Source organism: Meleagris gallopavo, chromosome 10 (assembly GCF_000146605.3).
Source record: "Meleagris gallopavo isolate NT-WF06-2002-E0010 breed Aviagen turkey brand Nicholas breeding stock chromosome 10, Turkey_5.1, whole genome shotgun sequence".
NCBI lineage: Eukaryota > Metazoa > Chordata > Aves > Galliformes > Phasianidae > Meleagris > Meleagris gallopavo.
In genome coordinates, this window is record NC_015020.2 from 24755152 (window position 1) to 24776990 (window position 21839).

At 37.4% G+C, this 21839-nt stretch overlaps 1 long non-coding RNA gene across 1 annotated transcript; it reads right to left on the bottom strand.

The window, feature by feature from the left end:
• Positions 1 to 1510: 1510 nt before the first annotated feature.
• Positions 1511 to 20920, bottom strand: LOC104912505. The gene is made up of 5 exons (XR_002118280.2): positions 20821 to 20920; positions 19673 to 19851; positions 11280 to 11379; positions 8313 to 8401; positions 1511 to 4715 (listed from the first exon to the last, which is right to left on the bottom strand). It is a non-coding gene; the product is annotated as an uncharacterized LOC104912505 (long non-coding RNA).
• Positions 20921 to 21839: the final 919 nt, after the last annotated feature.

Here is a 21839-nt window from a genome sequence, read left to right on the forward strand (position 1 = left end):
GCAGTTCCTCCATGCTGTCAAACAGACAAATTATCACTGCACTTCAGAGAATTTCCCTCTGAAGACAAACACAAGAAACAAATCACATGTCTTTGGCAAGCCAACATTGTTAAAAGAAGGAACTACAGCCACCACTTTTTAATGGTTTTGGTTGATGATGCTTCAATTGCATGGGCAAGCAGCATAAATCAAGAACAACATTCAGGTTTGTGCTTAATATTCCCTATTAGATGCTCTTGATCACTTCCCACAACACTAATTTATGGACATTCAAAGGAACTGGGCAAAGACCAGCTCTCCGCCACTACTGGAGACCATCACCGAAATCATTTTTGTCACTGAAGTAGCTCATTAACATAACTCACAGAAATGCTGTTGTCTATTAGATTTAATCGTTTTCACTGCAGCCAAGCAGTGAAGAAGTTCCACCAATTTAAAAGTTTCCTCAAATTTCTTGCCCCCCAAAGGATCTCTTGATACATTGTCAGCATCCTGATAACAATCACTCAGTAACAGCAAAGTAGTTAGCTTAATGGTTAGGTTTTCTTATAACCCAGAGATTCCACATTACAAGATTCATACAATGAAGTAGCCACTGCTAAAAAGCTAAGAATTTTGCTGCATAGTTAGGTGTTCCAGAAAACACTTTGAAGTTTAAAAATCAGGAAGATCAGCACTATATTACAGCCTATCCTTTGCACCACATAACCTTTCCCTTTGCCAAGTTGCATGCACCACTGCACCCCCTTACTTCTTGGGGAGGGGATGAAAACAAAGTGATAGATGCTAGCAATGCTGGTTAGCATACCTTGAAGTATGAGCAGGATGAACCCAGATCATCCAAGAGACAAACTGCATAAAATGTCCATTGTGGGAAGGTCTGTAGTAAAGATCTGTGATAAAGCATTTTCTTCTTCAATAGTCTTACGAATGTATAAGGTTTCTACCTTGTTAAGTTTAAGACTTGCTTAATAACTGTCTTATTAAAACATAATAAATCTGGGAACGTTAGAATAAGGTCTTTTCAGTAACCTTGGAGATGAGATGGGAATTTTCAGCCAGGCTTCCACAAGAAAATTTCAGTAACATTCACTTCAGGATCCCAAAACACTTTACAGTCATTTAATTAAGCTTCAATAGAGCACAAACTTCCCATTTTACAGCTGAGGTAATAGTGAAAGGGAATTTAGCACAGACTATTTAATACTGAGCAGAGCTAAAACTTGTTATTTTATCCCCATAAATAAGTTCCCAACCCCAATAGGTAAATTTCTTTCCATTTTAGCAACCTACTAAGTAACAGTAAAGTTCCAACACGATGTACAATCTAAATAACAGCCCTCATCTTCAAAGCCTCTTCAGATCTGGCATACAAACATGCCACCCATTTATCTCATAAGGCTGCTCCTTACTCCATCCACCCCTTTGCCTCCTGTCCCCAGCAGACCAGCTTAAGCTTCCCTGCTTCTTGTTGAAAACTTTGATAAGGCAAATCATTAATAAGTCAGTATTTTTTTTTTTTTGTCATTTAAACCACAACAGGTCAATGACTAAGTGATTTTCAAAGCAACTGCCACTCAGCAAAGGATTTGGCATTCAGCCCAATAAGTAGACAAACTATACGCCTAGTGAGCCATCCCAAGGTCCTAAGCTGTATCAAGTTCTTTGTAGGAAAGGGAACATGCTGGAAGTTGGCTCTGATTTATTAAAATGAAAGTGATTAAAATATTACACTGATTAGACTGCATACTGCAAGCAATACTGGATGCTGAAAAACATTTGGCAATAATACACATGGGTTATAATAGCTCAGGGAGGGCAAGAGAGAGAGATAGACTGTAACAAAAAAAAAACCACACTAATTCTCTTAATCTACCCCATTATTTCTAGATTTGAGTAGGCAGCTTTCCTTTAGGAGGTAAAATGATGGAGGTGGAATGATGCCATCCCAATGTCACTAACAGACCACTTTGTGGATGGCAAAAGATAAGGAATGAGCATAGAAAATGCTATTTAAAGCTCCACTCAGGAACCTAAAAATTTGCATTTGATAGAAGGGATTTAAATTGTATTAGAAGGCAAGGTGCACTAAACAATTACAGTTTATTACTATGTTGGTTCGCTGCCTGAACCTATACTTATCGCATGCTGCAGTAGCAAAGGAGCAGCAGTGCTCAGTGCACTTGAGCTGTATGCATATTAATTGGAGGGTTAGCTGAGCAAACAGGGAAGGGGCCAAAAGCTTTTAAAAAACAAGTGGCTTGCAGATTTTATGGACAGATAGAGTACTTTGGGTTTTAAGTCACATTTCATAGAATAGCTTTCCATTAACCAAACTGGATTTCCAGTACGGTGTTTGGAAGAGAACTGTGCAGTATCACAGCATATACGCTGTGGAATGACTCTGACCCAAGAGAGAAACATATCCTGCAGCAGCTGATGCAGAAAGACGTACACACCATCTCTCTCTGCAGCTGGAGCAGGGCCAGTGACACTCAGAGCCTATCTGCTTCACTTGTTATGCTGCATACAAAGGCTTCAGTGAAAATGTCCATACTGGTCAGAATTCAGTATACTATGTATATGACACTTTCTATTTCTCCCATCTAGTTTTAGTCCGTGATGAAAAATCAAAAGTTGTCATTTTACCGTATGCTGTGATTATCCAGTTACATCCTCTGGACCTCTCCAAAATCTTATCCTAGTTTTTCATAGTGGCCTCCAACCTCTCTGATCCCCTGCTTGTGCCTTGAGCTTATTTTCCAGGAGCAGCAAGACAGAAACTATTATTTTCTGGACTAATCTGAGTTCATAGGACTAATGACAGAATACCAAGTACTGGTAACACAATACTCCATGGCCACCATGTCTTCAGTGGCATGGCTCAGGTAAGTTTTTCTTTTCACATCTACAAAACAAACAAACAAACAAAAAACATACTACTTCTTCACAGAGTGCCTCAACAGTTATCCACAGAGTAAGGTTGTGCAGCTAATACCCTTTGAAAGCACTAATGTGTTAAATGGCAGCAGGGACAGGAAATGATCAGTGTTAATCTACTTCAACTTGCTTAACTGTTACAAGGAATAGAAATGTCTGCATGGAAGACACTTCCTCTGAGAGTCCCCTTTCCTGAAGCAGAAGCACACAACCTTTCAGCATGCTTTCCCACCAGCATAATTGCTCACCAACTGCTTTCTCAAATCAATTACGTTGTCTCAGCATTAAAGGATGGAAGGCAAAGTAGACCAACTTTTTGTTTATCTAGGCACGCTGGCAGGTAACAGTCATATGTTCTGCCATCTGTACTGCAAGCTTTATCTTTTATCCAATCATAACAGGTAAAATGGCATCGGTATAACTGAATCTGTTCACTTAGTTAGGGAAGGAGCCAGAATATGCATGTGTTTTCCCCCTTCCCCATTCTAAAAGGGAAGCAGGAGATGGACACTCTTGCCCTTTTAAGCATTCGGCTTTTCAATAGATGGGCAATTTGCCCTGGCTTGCTAATGTGGGATCTGTTCAATGCAAGGCTGAAAAGGTTTCATCCCTTGGGATAGCACTGAACCGCTGATGAACATTTGGTGGCCTTTAGCAGAAAGGATGTGATTTCTGCCAACAGGATCCCAGCAGGCTGGCAAGGACAGGCTCCAAATTAGGTGGGATTGTGATGCAGGCACTTCAGAAGGCCTGTACTAGATACAAGAGCTTGCTGACTACCTTGCTCCAGTCTTTCCCCCTCTCTACTCCTTTTTCATTTGTATTTTTAAAGACTACAACTATATTTGCAAGTGCCAGGACTGCATTCAAGAAAGCCTGGAAACTTTCAAACACACAGGGTACATAAAGAAAGCCTTTCTTCTAATACGAAGGCTGCTGATCTGGGTGGGTTTCTTCTAAAATTTGACATTATTTGAAAATTTGTGACTAAAGGTGCTTGAAACCACTTTGAAAGCATGCATGTAGGTCACTATTGGAGTCATCTTTCTGCCCTTCTCAAAAACAATCCAAAGGTAAATTTCTAGAAAACAATTCAAATTCTCTCTTTCCCAGAGCATGCCATTTATATCAATACTCACACTTACTCTCCCCTTTAGATACCCTCACTGAACACTAGGACTTATTGCTTCTTATGTTACTACATAGATTTAATTATTTACATCATAATTGACTGCACTGAAACTTGACCTATGTCAGGCAGGAACATCCAGCAGACATATTAGTCTTTAAAATGGCTATCTTCAGAGAGTCTCAAAGAAGCAACATCACCCTCATCGACTGTGGAGGGGCTTACGGCTTTTTCTTGCTGTTGTTTGTTAGTGTTTTTTTTTTAATTTTTGGAGCAGAGGTGTTGTGGTGGTGGGGGTGCTGCTAATAGCATTCATTTGGCAACCCAGACCAGAACTCAATTTCTCCAAAATCCTGCCCAGCCATAATTACATCTTAAAAATAGAGTACAAATATTCGTCACTTAAAAAAAGTTTTGCTAAGAAATATCAACACTGTGTACTGTGCATTTTCAGCTGAATTGCCATCAGGAGTGTGCTTTTTGGTCTGAAATAGTGCCAGAAGCTTTTTGGTACATGTTTCTATATATTTTCCCAAGACTGTCTTCAAAGATTGCTCTGTGAGGCTTCCCTTTGTATACAGCTGCACGGTTATACCAGAATTCACCATTATCCAAGTGAACAGTGATGTTCTGCTGCACTGGTGAACTGTCAACAGAAAAAAAGATAAGAAATAATGATCAAATGAGATAAATGAGAGGAATCACAAGTACAAAGCCAACAGAAATCCAAGTGTAAAGCTGCTAACCACAGATTACCTTTCACAAATAGAAACAAAATCTGCACTGCAGCTACTCTTCAGAAATGGGAGCCCACCCCACATTCACACAAAGTCTCCTTTACCTGACCACGTGCACTTGATAATACCTCACAAAAAGAAGGAATTAATTCTCAAAGAGCATGCAGTCATTATGCTGTATTTTGATAGGCAGTGTGACTAGGCACTGAGCCCATGCAAGAGCAACACAGTTGGATTTCTGTGTCCTTTGAAGGTCAAAATGCAGCTATTTCAATATGAAGACAATCTATCAGGGGTATATTAAATTACTGTGGTTGCAGCAGTAAAGTGCTCTATCGGAAGCATCTTGGATTAAGTATTCTACCAAACACATTATGACATAATGGCAATCAAGCGCTCCCTTCCCCACTCCATCCTATTTGCCACCATTTCAATACCAAACGCAGTCTGTTTACTTTGAGAAATTATTTCCCTTATCTATGAAATAAAATTTATTCTCTGAAAATCATTACAAAACATTGACAGATCCAAAGCTTGTATATCTAAACTTCATGACTGTGCGCCTTCTCTTGAGACTCCCAAAACAAAGGATCGCGTTATATAATGAAGTGAGCCATTTTCCTGTAATACAGCATGAAACAAACAGATGAAAAATCAGCAGAAAATAACTACTGAGGTGACATTTGTCACATATGCTCAGATATTTAGGCACTTTGGACACTTAAAAATTAGGACTGAGTTATCTTCAGCCTTTCAGTAAGGTTCTCAGTCTAGGAGAAGAAACGGGAGAAGTGAACTTGTGGTGACCGTTCTCATTTGGGAAATGGCTTACTTTTACATGGGGAAGGTTTAGACTGTGTTATGTATGTATAATTTGTCGACCTATTATTGTCAAGCTAATCCTCAAAACTTTATATTTAAGTTTGTACCAGTAAGAATATATGATAGAATTGGAAGAGGGCTTGTATCACAGGACTCACAAATACTTGTAGATAGCTGTATTAAATCATAAGGTTTTCAGTTTAAGAAAGGAAAATGTGAGCCAAGAAAAGAAAGATCAGTAGTATTAGTTTTTTAAACTCACATATCTAAGCTTGTATTCACCCACAGAAAACAAAAGTAGTATTATGCTGATATCAACTCATACCTCATTTAAAAAGATTTCTATAAGCCTGCAATATTAAAGGGAGAGGAAAGGTCAGCTTCCCCTTTTGCAGATAAAGCCTGAGCATTTTAAGTCAGCCAACAGCATGAGGAAAATTTAAACCTACTCATCATCCTGGAGAGGGTGATCTGCTCACTACTGTTTGGAAGCAATGAAACCAACCTACCAAACGGTAAAATCAATAGAAAAGTTATATTGGCCTACGTTAAATGTAGACAAGTCAATGCTCTGGGCACCCATGAACAACTGAACTTTTACTCCCTCCTTTCCCCAGTCTGGGTCACCTCAGTTCTGACAATTCTCAATCCAACAAATAAGGACGGAACTTGCAAATATACAATAAACAGCTCTGGCATCTTTTTCCTTGGAGCCCATCTGTAGTCAGCTTTGTACTTTTATTTTCATCTATTGAAAGCTTAATCTACAGAGAAACACTCAAAATCCAACCAATTTAACTGCAGTAAAAGAAAGTCTCTAAGAACAACAGCAACTTCCACAAACTCCTTATTCTGCTTCTGACAAAGAATTGAAAGTATGCATGCTTTAGCTTTGTTTTAGTCCTTGCACACCAGATGCTTAGCACTGGTGCGGACACAGAGCCAACCTAGAGAAGAGTCCCTCCTCTGTCTTGACTGGAAAACGAACTGACAACCTGAGCTAAACAATCTGGGAATTACACTCACAAATCATATTAACAGCAGGATTTCTGCACGCAACTCCCTGCTCTGAAATACCTGTCAGATGCTTTTGTTCCATCATACATCTCCTTTAAGAGTCCCAGAAGTTCTTTTCTGAGTGAATCATATACTAAATATTTCACAAAACATGGACCTCTTCCTTTCTCCCAGCGGTTCTGAATCACCTGCTTTACTGCCAACATTTGGTTGACAGAACCATGTCCTTCTGTGAACTCTGTCTCCGTCCTTGTATCCTGTTTATGAGCACTGTGGTGAACGCTCAGCAATCAGACTGTCCTCGAGTCCTTTTATGTCTCACCCTTCAGTGAATGGGATTAGTGCTGCTGGCCTCTAAACCCAAGGAATGATCTTTTCCCAAGCCGAGTGCCACATTTCATAACCCATCACTTCTTGATTCTCTAGTATTAGGATTTGTTTCTTCTTTTGTTTCATAGTCTGCAGTCTCAGCATCAATCTCAAACTCCCAAAGCTGCCTCAGAACAACAACTTGCACTTTCTCTCTCAGAAGCACATCCTACACAATTTAATTGTAGCATCTCTGTGCACAAAGGATAAGGAGGCAAAAAGGCTACAAGCGGAATACAAGAATAAGCTCAGGTACAGAAATACTAACAACTCCTGCAGCAGCTCCTTATCCACATGAAAATCCAAGACTAACTAGATCCCTTGCATGGAAGAAGATGCAAATTATGGGAATTAAAAATCCAATAACTAAATCAACTTTTTAAAGCATACTCATCATAAGTCAAAGTTACTACTAGCTGCACACTGAACTAACCCTCCTTTTCATGGAATACAGAAATGATTTTGGAAGCCTATGTTCAAAAATTTGCACTACATTTAATTAGCAAAGTAAAGCCTCTTTTCCCCCCCTCAAGTGTCAAGCTCTCTCAAATTCAGCACCACAGTTCTAGGAGTTCTTTCAAAGAAAAACAGAATCCACACAACCCTAGAAATGCCCTGCATAATTTTGTATCTTTCCTTCAGCAAGGATACAAACAGTTATACAAAATGCTGTGCACATACATAGAGATTATCAGTACTGAGAACTTATACTACAGAAGTGGAGAAAATCAAATCAACTGGTGCCTTTTAAGTAACATTTTCAAAAGAAAACCTAGTTATAAATGTGAGGGCAACCCACAATAATTAAACTATAGAAGCAAGATGTTCAAAATATCTTCTGAAATATGACATGCTGAATTACTAGACCACATCCTATGTATTTGCACCATTTAAGATGCTCCTCTTTTCCAAGCATTTGTTTTGGAGAAAAACAAATAAATTATCCACAAGCCTTATTAGTAAAGAAAGCTTAAAATTACTTTTGCTCTCCTGTAACTTTAAGAAAAGATAACCAAACAGCTATTTTTTAAAAGTTACAGTTATTTACTCATCCACTGATAAAATCCAACAGCTTCTGCCCATGGATCATTTTTATGACCAAATCCAGTAAGAAAAATCAGAATTTAATGAAGATTATACTGACACAAAGCCAAACAGAATGAATGGTATAATGATAGTTTAGTGTATTTTCCTTTTAGACAAAAAACCTTGGTAAATCTAATATAACATAGCTCAAAATAGGAAGAGAATTTTTTTTATTATTTAAGGGGCAATATAATGATGGTTCAACCCCATACCTGCTCTGCAGATCACTTAAGGATAAGTGTGCTTTATGTGAAGATTGTCTTGTATTAGTCAAGTTTCCTTTTGATGGGTTACTTTCATCCTAAAAAAAAAAAACAACAAAAAAGAACACAGAAATCAAATTCTCATTACCTTGGTTTCTGATTACAATGATCTCATTTCAAAAATACTTTCTTTCCACTTAGAAAACTATTAAAGTGCTTACATTTCTTGGGGGGAAAAAGGGACAAAGTGTAATGAGCCAAATGCTATTTATGAACACTTTTAATTAAGTTCAGCACAACTCAGCTAATAATTCTCAGGTAATAAACTGGAAAGAATTTCTAGACATTGTAGATCTGAAGAACCATGCAGACAGCATAAGCTTCAATAACCCAAAAACGTGTGGATTAAATGCTATGAAACCTGCTGCTAACTGCTTTACTTTTGTTTCTTGTAAAAGATGGGAGAAAGAACAAAAAACTTACTGTTAACAGCTCTGCCACTAAGCTACCATTATTCATGTAATGCATTTTATCAGACAGAAGTATTCTACTCATCTGTATATTTCCCATTCCCTAGACAGGGTAGAGAACATGCTTAAATGCTTATTTACCCCTCTCAGGTATGTATGAGACAGAATATCTCTTTTGAAATAAGCTAGCTGCCCACCTGAGGTAGGATGGGAGAAATTTCATCCACAAAAATACAACCATGTTCACTCTGCTCTGAAAGGCAAGGATGCCTACTGAAGAGAAGGCATTCAGTGATGTTTGTAGCAGAAGCTAATCGATGCAAAGATTAGTAAACAAAATTACCTTTCACACTACTTAAGAAATAACTTGAAAACAAGATTGTGAAGTTAAAATAATCAAACTTGTTGCTAACACAAGCCTGGGAGAAAAGACAATAAATACAGTAGAAGACAGCAGGATGATGCAGGACAAGCTGAACGGTCGGAGTGTGGATGGAAAAAATCTAACAATTTATTGCATTGCAATACAGGTAATAAGCATGTTTGTAGGAAAACTCTTTCTTCAGCAGTCACAGGCTACAGGACTGAGCAGAGAGAATGGGGTACAGCAGTAAATAAAACTCTTCAGCATTTGCCAGAGGCAAACTATGTTCTGGAAAGCAAAAAAAAAAAAAAAAAAAAAGAAATATTATGATACTGCCAGAATGTCACAGTGGAAAGCTACAGCGGACACCCTAAGGAACGTGCAGCAGAGCTTCAGTCACACTATTTTTACAGAGCACTATGGAAACAAAATTTTGGAAAACACAGATGGATGCTTCTGGGAATGGTTGTTTAGCATTATGTTCTTCGGAATAAAACAGTAAGAGATTTTTTTTAACCTTTCGAAGTTTGGAAGAGCACCCAAACTGGAGCCAGAAATCCACTCGCCCCATTGCAAGTACAAAGAATCACCAAGGTTGGAAAAGACATTTAAGATCATTCAGTCCAACCATCCACCTACCACCAGTATTTCCCACTAAACCACGTCCCTCAGTACAACATCTAAATATTTCCCTACACTTCCTCTGCTAAGCTCCCACTTTCAAGATGACCCATTTACCTCATCCATCCACTGCATAACAGCACAGTCTAGATTTCTGTCAGCTCACAATATCATCATTTTTGGATATGAACTGAGGAAGGTACAACACAAATTGGATCAAACAATCTTAGCTTGCATAAGAAAAACCTTTTTCATGGTTGAAAATGAAAAGCGCGTCAACTAAACTGGAAATAAAGATTGATCAAAAATGAGAAAATAATCAGATTGAGACAGCACACAAGAAACACAAGTCGCTGCCCATGATGGCTACAGCTGGGGAAATAAGTAAATAAATCAAGACTTCAGAGCCAAGGCAGATGTTCTTCAGTACATCATGCAGCAGCAAATTAAGACAATAACCTGTTTTTTTTCGTTTTTCTTTTTTTCCCCCCAGCCTCCTGCCAGGAGTTAATGGTAGTTATTGCGTCTCAGTCAGCAGAGTTCAATTGGTGGTGCACTACTGGTACACCCCCTTTCTCTTCATTGAAATGTGAGGTGGGGAGACCAAAGCTCTCCCATTCTTTATCACGCCTCCCATAGACACAGTAAGCTCTGGTAGAGGGGTGAGGTGGACAACAGCAGCCTAAAACTTCAGCAAAGCAGGTTTCTGTCAACACTCCTTTTTCTAAGAAAGCAAAAAAAAATAAAATAAAATCTTTCCCCACTTTGAGAGGTTCATCTCTTTGAACCAATCAATAACATCAGTGCAGTAGATTGTCAGACAAAAAAAAAAAATTTCATTAGAGCTCCTTACCTCTATCTTACCTACTCTCACTCTTATATCCTTTTACCTTTCCTTTACCTCATCTCAGACTTAAGACCCTAAGTTCTCTGCAGATGAACAATATTTTACAAATGCTTTGCTGAGGGAAATCCTGTGCCATGAGTGGGTTTCTCAAAATTGCAGCGGCAAAAAAATGCCTGACTAAAATCAGACTTCAAAATTCCATTAGACTCAAGGACAAAATATTCTGATCCCAGGCTTAATATAGTTAGATTTCATTTAGAACCAGGTAATTAAAGGGAGGAAAAAAAATCCACACACAACTGGAGAATAATATTAGCTCTACAAACAGCTGGACACCAGCAGCTGTTTATGTGCAGATGCACAACATGTTAAGCCACAGTGTTCTATAACAGATCGCTAACATTTTTTGCTTACAGTGAAAGCAGAGGAATCAGATACAAAGAAAATTTAATTGTCCTCTATACCCTTATGAGGTTGCCACCTGTCTATAAGAGCTTCACACAAGGAAGCTACTGAAAACAGTGAGAAAGAGTTCAGCTTACTTATTACATTCACATTTCTAAATCAAGTGCGCCTCAAAAGACAACATCATAATAAATTCAAGAGTATCAGCACAATTAATTGTCTTCCTCAGTCATCTTGGAAAGAAGAAAGGACTTAGTATGCAAACTTACAAACGCCAGGCGCTGCCTAGCACTGTGTGTCCTTAAAATATTTTTCACTCTTTTATGGATCTCATCTCCATTTGCTGGTGGAGGCCAACCAGAGTTAAATCTGCAAGAGGAAAAAACAACACAAAAAGAAGAAATATTTGCAAGTTGAAAAGCTCTAACACGCCTTTCCCTCCGATTTTTATTTTATTTTCTAGAAATTACAAAGCATGCATAGCTTCCTTCTATTTGGAATGTACGCAGTGTTTAGATTTGATTCTTTTTTTCCTCTGGAGTACAAGGAAATAAACATTTTGAAGCACTGCATAAACAACATGCATCTACAATTCCAGCACAGGATACAAAGCAAGAAAACGTTGATGATTTTGTAACAAGTAATATTTCTGCAATGTCTGTTTGTCCCTACAGAAGAGAAAAGCTATACAGTTATGCTATTCCCAGTGATCAGGTTTCATTTTTCTCTTTTTAAAGCAAATATTATGCACATGAAATTCTTTCAACTGGAATAAATCAACAGAAAGATAACCCCAGTGCAAATAGGAAAGCCCACAGAGTTCAAAAAATGCAAATTCACAATCCTGATTTCATAGGATAGAACTACATCTTAAGCTGTTTTGTTTTGTTTTTAAATATCAAAAATAGAAATACTTTGGTCTATATGGGCAACTTAAAACCCACAGTCACTTTTGGATGATTTTTTATGTTTTGCAGAACTTTTCTTTTCCAGTTTATTCAAGAAAGAAAAAAAAAAATAAGGTTCTCATCCTTTCTCAGCAAGTTCAGAAGCTGGCAGAAATTTCACAAGTCATTCTAACCAACCAACAACAAGAAAACACCAAGAATGAATTCACTATGGAAAAATGAGTTTGGAGTGTAATTCTAAGTAAAAACATCATCAGAGCAAACAGAAACAGGGTGCCAAATCAGGACTGTGCATCTACATTTCAGTGTTTCCTAACATCCAAGAACCTGACTTGCGCCAAGAAAATAAAAAAAAACCTTGTGCTAAATATGAATATTATATATCTATATATATGAATATAAGCAGCCAGCTGTAGATCAGCTGGACTGGGGCTATGAGCCTGTCCCCTTCTTGTATCTTCTGCTATTATACAACAATACAAGAGAAAAGTGAGCAGTTCTCTGCTTTTGCTTCTTTTATTGTCCTGTGTATAATTAACGCAGACACAGTTATTGTTTACCTTTCCAAAATCTCTCTATTCTAAACAGCCCCAATATCTTCAGCCCGTTTATGAGTTTCCTTAAATCAAATAATCCATTTTTGAACACTTCTATTTTTCTCCAAGAAAGGGTGCCAATAAATAGCACAATATTATGAGGATGAATCATACAATCTGTAGGGGGGATATAATTTCTGTATTTCTAATGACATCCAACATTGTTTATCTTTGGTTCATTACAGGCAAAAGTTTTCACAGAGCTGGCTATAACAACATCCATATTAGCATCCTAAACATTTACAATTCATTTCAAATCCAACAGCATGTATGGCAAATCCATATAGTTCAATTACTTTACATATAGAATACAAGGAGCTGTTGCGTTAAAAGTCCTCACATAATTTTTCCTAAAAGAAAGCGAAGTAGTATGTGTGAATTTCATTAAGAAAGTGTTGCCTTTAAAGAAAATAGAGGTCTAAGTCATTTAGGCAGGCAGGAACATTCACTTCCTTAATGCAGTCAAAACTCAGGTTGATGGACAGCATTATAAGGTGTGTGCTGTATCACTAGCAACATTTTGAACAAAACCCCAACCCCGCAGTCATGCTAAAGCACATTACTTTGAATGAATCAGATCATGCAGGAGTGAAAAAGCTCTTAAAAACATCTCCTGGCTTGCAATTAGCCCTTACAAACACCAATATTATAGAACATCCTAAGTGCACGTTTAAAAATCTGCATTCTAGATGCAGTAAGTCTTTTCCATTTAAGAAATAAAAGCTAGAGTCATGAAGTCATGGCATTTCCCTCATATTTATACAGTGGCTGCTGTTCTTCCAAATCCGAGTTGCTGGCAGTGAGAAGTTGGAACAGATTACCTTGGGGAAATAAATTTTATGAAATTCCTATGTAAGATTTCACATCATTGTTATTAATCTCAAATTTACAAATATCCTTGGAGATATGTGCATTTACTTTTGAAAAAAGAAAACACAGTTTGCTACTATATTCACTTAGAAAATATCTGGCTACGTCTGCAAGAAGAAAATCAAATTACTTAAATCAAGAACTATTAGATTTCCTTCTCCAGGTGATTTCATTGATCAATCCACTAGTGTGCGCTGTGGTATAAGAAATGTTGGTCACTCACATACATCCCAAACTTAATTTATCAGGGGAAAAATAGAATCAAAACCTTAACTATGATTAAAAGCAGTATCAGCTTATTTTAATTAGTTTTGCTAGTATTTTCATTGTCCAATTTTAGTAATAACTGTTGAGTCTGAACTACATTTAAAAAATCATAATGTTTGTATTTACATCCACCAAAATGCAAACTAAAATTCCTGCCCTAAAATGTAACACCCATAATCTGAAGTGAAACCTTTTTATGATACGGTAACTCTCCTTCTGGAAACGTTTTAAGAACAGGCATTAGAGCACAGCATCTTAAGCCATAAACAACAAGATTCCATTTGCCTAACATAACTAATAGCGTGTTTCTAAAAAGACTGGTTACTTATTTATGTGATTAAGGTGTCAGTATTGTGCTGCAACACTGAAAGGAAAGTCATTTCACTTCAATGACTGTTTGTCCTGATAAACAAAATAAACTTCTATAGCTGTATTCTTTGTCATACTTTCAATTTTCCCTGGGACTTGCAAACATTCTGCAGTTACATCAGTTTAAATTGTTTATTGATTCCAATAGATTGTATAAACACTTTGGAAATATAGCTCAGTGACCTAGAAAAAGCCAGATCAATCAGAGAACTCCTCAAGATTAATTTCAAAGATGTTGTGTTGAGTACGATCAAGGAAACAGAACCATTTTCCCTTGTAATGTGACTAAAGGCATTTATACTCTTTATGAGATAAGGCTTTTTTTTTTTTCCTTTTTTTTTTATTTTAAGGTCATGCAGACATCTACCTTGATAGAAGAAAAAAGAAGCCAAGCACAGTTTAGATCTTGTGTTAAAGATTAAAGCTTTTTTTTTTTGCGCAGAATTTTATCCATTAGGACGAAATTCTCCATTAGAAATACAAACAGAATACATCCATCCACATACTCCAGTGAAACAGCAGCTTGCAAACTTGAGAGCAGTAATAAATCGGAATTTTCAAATGTCAGACAATCCAATCATTCATTTGCACAAAGCGAAAATGTTAATATCACATTTCAGCAGGAGATACCAATACATTTCAGATCGGTAGAATTAATGCAAAAGCCTGCTGCAGAATATTTGCAATGCCTATCGCGACCCCTTCCCTCACCATCACACCTCCCAGCCTTGTGAACAACTGTGCATCTGGCCTCCATGAAGAATTCATCAGCTTCAAAGACACAGACTTCATGCTGAGCAAAACCACATACAAGGACAAACTATCAGAGGACAGAAATCAATGGAGTACTGTGGTACCAGATTCACAATTGGAGAGGATGTTACTGTAATTGGGGGGAAGGGAGAAAAGAAATAACTCTTAAGCTAAATATAACCTTGAAAATAACAATCTTACAAGAATTTGTGCACGGAGCAAAACAGATTCTCAGAAAACCCAAATATATTTAACTCTGAAAGAGTCACAGATTTTACAGTCAGGATGTTTATGAGCATGCACAGGAAGCGGAGAAGTTACTTTATTCTCGCTCAAAAGGACACCAAGTAGTAATCTAGCAGGATGAACTTGGTTCTCAATATATACTGGTCTGCAATGGAGGCACAACAGAATGGCTGAGCTGCACTTAGCAGTTCTACTGGTCTACTTCATAAAGGATACAATTTTGTTTTGCTTTTCTTAAAATACCTGATGGCTATAAACCTTAGTACAGATGCAGTTGTACAAGTGCAAAAGTGTTTCAGAGACTATATTGGTACATACATTTTCATTACAATTCATAAAAGAGTAACAATATGAAATTCCTTACATTCTCACAATATTTGAAGTGAAGGAAGTATGCTGCTTTCACAATGCTAGGATACCTACTATGAAGCAGAAACAACTACACACAGCCAATACCTTAAATCAAAGAACAGTTTCAATATTTGGAAGCAGAAGCTGACAGTTGCTCTTCTTCTACAGTAAGAAATTAAAGGAAAATAAACAACCACCAACAGAAGAAAAAGAAAATGCAACTCCTAAAGAGTCTCTCTCGTTTCCAAAAGCACCGTTTACTGTTATGACTTCAGTGCAGAGATGTAAAATTCACAGATGCTTTCTTTTCCCCTCCTAAGCTTCAGCTCTAGCTTTTAAAACTGGGGCAAGATAAGTCATCCTCATGTATTACATGAGCTCCAAAAGGCAGACAGCTTCCAAGCTCAATACTGCAGCTCAAGATCTCAACTACAAGCCCAATAATACCATCAAAAGTTCTAGGCATTCTTGTTCTAGACGTTTAGGATGTCAGTAATGGGCCGCACTTTCTTGTACTCTTTGGCAGCTTTCCCACTTCTTTGAATATGTTTATTCATAGGCAAAAGTTTTGACATCACTCACTTTCAAATTTACCCAGTGAGCTATGAAGTTGATAAACAGTATAGAAGTTGGCCAAAAACATGAAACAAGGCTTCTGTACTACACAGTCTTTGCAATGTATGGGATAGAATAACTGATATAACTGATCCATGAGTGCTGCTCCCAGAATTCAACTTAAGAGAACGCAAAATAATGAAAGCTTCCTCAAAAGGTGAGAATGATAAACGCAAAAGCTTTGAGAACCACTTCACTGTGAAGCTGAATTCCAAAACTTCCAAAATATTTGGCTAAAATCAAGCTGGAGACCGAGTCGCAGTCTCTTCCCAGAGCAAGCTACCTTCTGAAAAGTCTACTAAATTATTTAGAGTTCCAATTAGTAGCAGAAAGCTCTCAGAACTTAAACGTTCATTCTCACAGAAACAAACCTTAGGTTAGGATGCATTCTGCTTTCTAAAATAAAAGGTAAACTACCTGCGGTCAGGATTTAGTAGGATCCAGTATGGCACTTCATGCTGATATTTCCCTAGTACTAGGAAAAAGACAATAGAAAAAGATGGTTCCAGTATAGGAACATTACAGAAGCTATCTGATCCAGGCAGTTAACCTCTGTCTTGCTTCAAACAGAACTTAGAATTCTGTTAGATTTTACAGTAGGTAAGATCACATTTCAGCAGAGCAACCAGAACCTCAAAAAGACATTGGAATGGCCTTTGCTCTGGAAGTGATTACTTTTCAGATCAATAAAAAAATCCCTTGATCTCAAATGCATGAGAAATAGCTTTGTTTCTCAACATAGGAGAAATGATCAAATACGGCTATGACTGTTGTAGTCTCTTGAGAAAAGAATTTCTTTTGTGCCAACATATAGCTCCATTCAGAGGATTTCTATCACTAGGTTTTCTTTACAGAAGGATGACTTTAGCTTTGTATTTTTCTGCAGATTTCAGTGCTGCAAGGAAGGCTAAGCTTGCAAGTCCCCAAGAAAACCACCACCCTCTGGGCATTCGTGACGATATACAGGCACTATGAAAGCAAGCACTGAAGTCAAATTTTCCTCTTCTGCAGCAGTTCTAATGCTTTCACAAAGCATCTATGTGCAAACAACCAGCCTGTGGGGGCAAGTAACATTTTAACCATGTTGATTGAAGCTGGGCAGACATCATAAGCAGAAAAGAACATGCATGCATCATTGCTCTGCATAGGAAATAAAATCAAAATAGGGCATGAAGATGCACAGCCTCACCACTCTATTTTGATTCAGTTTGCAACACAGCAAAACAAAACCACGAAAAGTGTAAAAATAAAATATGAAAAATAAATATTCAAAACTTTGGAGCCTCGTCCAACAGTAAAACTTTTACAGTTCTGTTTCTAGCTCAACTTCAGTGCAAAAGGGGAGAGCATTGACTTGAGATCTCTCAAAAAGGCTCACATGAAAGAAATGGAAACTGCTACAAAAGAGGCAAAATTCCCAAGAGGGCATTATCCAAGACCCCAAACTTCTGTATCACCAAAAGGTATTGCAGTGGCTTAACAACTACTTAGCAGGTTTCTGAGAAAGTACTCCCAAAATGACAGACACTCACTTCATACTCACTTCAAAACAAAAAAAGGAAGAAATAAAGAAAGGCTGACGTAAGTTGCCAAGTTTTGTATTGACCATGGATTGATCAGATGAATAAATAGTATGTATATGTGAAGCTGTTTGTCTTTGTAATTCAAAATAAGATTGAGGAACTAACAATCAAATCACTGTCAAATAAGACATTATCTTGCACATACTCTAAAACTGCCACACATCCAATAGTTCTGATTTTCTCTGTATTTCTATAATCTATAGAACAGCATTTGCACGCATTTCCAAACATTGACCTCTGATCCATGCTTGTCGTTCCAACTACAAGTCTCTGCATACAGTTAGCTAAATCCATTGTTATCTCAGCAGCACGAATATAGAATATACACTTTACTTCCTTTGTTTTTTAATGTCAGAAGTTAAATAGCCAGGTCTTTAACATAAAAAGATGCTACATCTCAGAAGAGCTAAGAATATTAGTTCTAAAAAGAAAAGATAACTTCAAAAATCACTTATCTCTTCTGGAGAGAGGGGCTGGTAATGAGAAAAGGCAAGAAGATGATTCATATGGTTTTAAGATGACTTGGAGAATGACTAACTTGCTGAGTAACAGTGGCTCACTACACACAAGATTTCCCTGCTATCAATACAAAAGACTTTGTCACCTTTAGATATAGTCATTAAATAAGCAAATAAACAATCACCATTACCATCTCTTACCCAGACATAGTTAACTAGTGCACAATGTCAGAAGAGGAGATAGACCACATGAGAGAACGTGGGGAGGTAGACATGATAAAAAAAATAAGAAAAGCAACCAAACACACTTTTTCCAAACCCAAACACATCCTGATTCTCACATAACAGCTCACAGGAAATACTACTACACAGAAGAACAACCAAGCAAGTTTTCAAGCAGAGAAAGATGTTAAACCACCAACTTGATCTGAGTACTAAAAAATTCAATCCCCACCTGCCATCTGTCATTTTTCTTTTTAAAGAGAAAACTGAGATGGTTCTTTTTTGGAAAAAAAAAAGTAATTAGAGTGTGTGTAAGCTACAAAATACACCCTTTGAGCACTCACTAAATGAAGTACCAATGGTAATAAGGAGAAAAGAATCAGAAACGAGTGTGAACGTGCTGTCAAAATACATACACGAGTACAGCTTTAGATAAATACTTTAGAATCAAGGGACATCAGTTTGATCCCAAGCATCTTCAAATTGTTTTAGGTATTTGGTTATTCAGGCCCAGATTTTCACAGAACTTCTCTGCCCCCAGAAAGTCATCTAGTAACCTAGTAAGCCAAATGGATAGCAGGACATCATGTACTCAGGACACATTCTACTTAGCAGGGAGTAGGGAATACTCTCCTTGCAGGATTGGAGTGCTTAAACATAAAAAACTGCTTGTTGACATTTCTTCTGTTTAACCTTTACAGGACACTGGAACTTCTATGCTTGCCCTACACACTCACCTAAGGATTGAAATCCATCAAATTAGGTGATATTAATATTAGAGGACTAAAAAAGAAAAATGAATTTACATAGAAATGAATATATACAGAATTGCTACAGAGGCCAATACTTTGGCTTAAAACAAAGCAGAAGAATCATCTCAGTCTGTAAATACACCAATTATATTAAAGTTGGCCCATGGACATTACTCAGACTAGTCACATATTTGACTACAGCACAACCAGAAGTACATACTTACAAACACTAGGGTGAAAAGGACAGAAGGAAAAAAGGTTTCCAAATAGCTCTAAAACATTCTGCTTAACATATATCTATATTTGTATTCCTGATAGTCTAATGCCCTCTGAAACATTAATTATTTACCTATTTAAGTTTTCCCTATTTAAGATTTGATGGACACTGGGGACATGTAATCAGAAGCTTTATTGTTTCAGGGGAGGTCAGCAACAAAGATGTCAAGGATCCTTTTCCTTGCCATATTATTTGTACTGTATTCATTAAACAGAGAGGTGATGGCAAACACAGCTCCTGATAAAAAGTCAAATACACGATAGTTGACAGGGAAAGACTTCCTGTCTTTTCATCCTGTATACCTCCAAACACGAAACCTATGGTCATGCAACGTACTGTTATGATCTGCTCTTTTTAATAATTCCAGAATTTCACAAACAAAAACAAGTTATTACCGTTCCCTTAGAGAAGATCGATTTAGTACAGAACTTAGAGAATGCTTCTGAAATGCTGAAGGTGCTGAATGCACTAACGAACCACCAGAATGGGCCAGCCTGTTGGGTGAACCAGAGATCACATCCTCACTACAAACATCAGAAGAACTGTCACGGTCTTTCCCATGAGTAGATCTTGCCTGTTAAAAACAACAAGAAAAAACACCAAACCTTGCTAAAATGTATTATGAATATCAAGACGTATAGTTTTCTTTTTTAAACTGAAGGGTTACAGGCTTTCCATACATACAGGAATATCCACCTGCTGGAGAAGAACAAAGATCCCCATTTTTACAAAAGGAGCCCTAGTTTGAAGTAGGAAGTGTTCCCTGCTGGTATCCAACACACTGTATTATAGCAAAGCCTGGTTTTCAAGCTTTCTATCATCTTATTCTGACTGCACAGTGTAAAGTCTCCCATTTCACAGGATCCTCAGAGATTCAGAGTGATGCCCAAGAGTCTACACCAATAAACCTCAGACCTCTCCTCAGTCTGGGACCCTTGTTTAGACTTTTTTTTTCCATGACTTTCTTCTTCCTCCAGGAAAAATTTTGGTCTATCTGCTCATCTCCTAGTCAATCTTAACTCTTTCAATTACTCCTTTCATAGCATCTCTTAGTCTGAAATACACCATGCAGATGTCTCCATGGGTTACCCTGGTTTACAATAGAACAAGACAGAACCCTGACATTATCTATAGATCCACTTTTTACAAAGCAGCTAAAATCTTAACAATTAAATGTGAAATGACAAAATAGTGGCTTGCCATTTGCATAATATTCTGGAAAAAAGTTTCATCTCAGAATGACCGGGAAGATTACCATAAGCCACTTCTAAAGGCTCTTCTACAGTCTTACCACAAGCCTTAATGCCAAGGAGATGTCCATGCCTGTAGGTAAAGGACTTATCACAGAATATTGTTTCACATTTGTATCTCAAAATAACCGAGCAGCAGAGATAAACAGAGTTATATCAGATTTTAAACATCCTTTGTCTTGTTTTTGGTAGTACAGTAGATAGTTACAAATGTACCTACACAGAACAAACCTCCTCACTCAGAGCTTCCCCCCAAAACCAGTTTGTAAACAACAGCACTACAGAGTACTCACTTTGGCTTTCTTGGGTCTGTAGCTGCCAAGAAGAGAAAGATCTGGAGAAAGAAAAAAATTGTATACTTAAATAAATTCAAAAGAAAATTTGAATGCCCTGAGTTTTATAAAATCTTTTACAAAATAGCTTACCTCTCCTCCCAAACATTAATAAGCCAAGTTATTATTACAGACTGAAATTCTCAACAGTCTTCCCAGTAATATTTCACTATCTTCAGATGAAAACAATGACTTCACATTTTACTCAATACAGTATTAATAACACTAAATCAGTGCAAGCACAATCTTCTACATGGACAGAAGTAGCACATTTTGCTAAGCTATTACTTGTCTAAATCAATAAAGAGTAAAGCTCTATCAATCTGAAAAAAAATCTCATTTACATTACTCTACCTTCCCACACTTTTTGGAACAAGCTTCCCTACCGCCACCTCTTTCTCCTCTGATCACCTCCTCGTTCTCTCTCTCACCACTGGCTCATAAGCACAGGTTACGAAGACCACAGAAGCAACAGTGGAAGAACTATTAAATCCACACCAGCTCAGGGTGTCCAACCACTGTCAATATGCACCTCACCCCAAAGGGAATGACAATTAATTATGTCTGCCTTCTTCATCAGTTGTATCAGTCCGTACTGAGCAGCCCTAAAGACAACCCATTATCATCTACCTGCACAAAAGCAAAACCAGACTAAATTGTACTGTAATCACAAGAATTTATGCTTTATAAAAATTACAGTTAAGCTTCAATACACAAAAACGTGACTATTAAACCACCTGGATATTAGTTGTGAGGCAGGTTTCACTCTCCTAAACACTGGCTAGATACCATCAACTCATTTGTAACTACATAATGATATCAGATGATAATAGGTCTATTACATTACGTTGCTACAATAGATTGATATGCACGATCCCAACAAGAATGAGTAACCTTTAATATCCTGCACTCAATACCATTACAAAGAAAAAATGTAAGATTTAAATGTCTCGTTCTGCACTCTTTATAAAACACTCAGT